Here is a 1,215-nt window from a genome sequence, read left to right on the forward strand (position 1 = left end):
AAGCCAGACGACTTTGGTTTTTCATGAGCTCCAAAGGGATTGCAGCAGGATTTCTGCTTCAAGATGAACTTTTCCTTGGCAGTCGTCATTTTTCTGCAGCTCCTTCAGAAGTGAACTGCCAATTTCTGTTGGTGGCAGGCCTAAGCATTACACTAAGCCAACTTGGACTTTCCCTGGGGATCTTAGACTGTGAAGGTTGCATCACCTCGAATTACCCACATGGGAAATCCCAGTTGGAATTCCCCAGATGAGAATTCCCTCAGGCCCAGTTGAAAATGAAAGTATATGATACTTCAAAGCAATTGATGGTTGTTCCCTGTGTTCCCTGTCATGGCTAGGTTAGAATGATTGTATAATACATTACAAATGCTGATTTTCGAACCTATATGCCATACGTACATGTACATTATTGCTCATATCTCAGAAACGATTGGAGTGCCCATCACAAAACTTATGTGGAAGCTTCTTGACATCATAAGGTACATCTGGGATGAATTTGAGGAAATTTGAAGGATACATTGTTTTTGGATTCACGATTGAAGTTTATATTTTGTGATAACTTTTTTGTGATTGGAGGTAGGAAAATGTTGCCCAGTCAAATTTATAGGGCATGAAAATACCTTTAAAATGACACCAAAACCAGCTCTCTAGGTGTTATACTTTTAGAGATATGGCCATTTGAATTCGCGACATCGCGCTAATTAGTCCAAAGTTCGTTAACCTGTATCTCACTAATTAAGAGGCTGTTAGCAAAAATATTTGAGTTCTAGCTGTTTTTCATGGGTCCCCAATTGGTTCCCAACGTTTTACAAAAATCTGAGAGATGACGGCAGATTCTTTGATGATTTGACATGGAATGACCCATATGCATGTGTCGGTGTACATGTGTGTGTACGTGTGCGTGCATGTGTGTGTGTGTGTGTGTGTGTGTGTGGATGCGTTTGTGTGTTTGCGTGTGTGTGTATATATGTGTGTGTGTATGTGTATATGTGTGTATATGTGTATGTGTGTCGGTGTACGTGTGTGTGTGTGTGTGTTTGTGTGGGTGTGTGAATAAGAGAGAGACCGAATTGTGAGATACAGAAATGAAAAAACGAGGTGTGTGTGTGTGTGTGTGTGTGTGTGTGTGTGTGTGTGTGTGTGTGTGTGTGTGTGTGTGTGTGTGTGTGTGTGTGTGTGTGTGTTATTGTGAAACTGCATGCGCAGGTGCAGCAT

The sequence above is a fragment of the Myxine glutinosa genome, chromosome 2, assembly GCF_964187855.1.
Source record: "Myxine glutinosa chromosome 2, kmMyxGlut1.1, whole genome shotgun sequence".
Classification (NCBI taxonomy): domain Eukaryota; kingdom Metazoa; phylum Chordata; class Myxini; order Myxiniformes; family Myxinidae; genus Myxine; species Myxine glutinosa.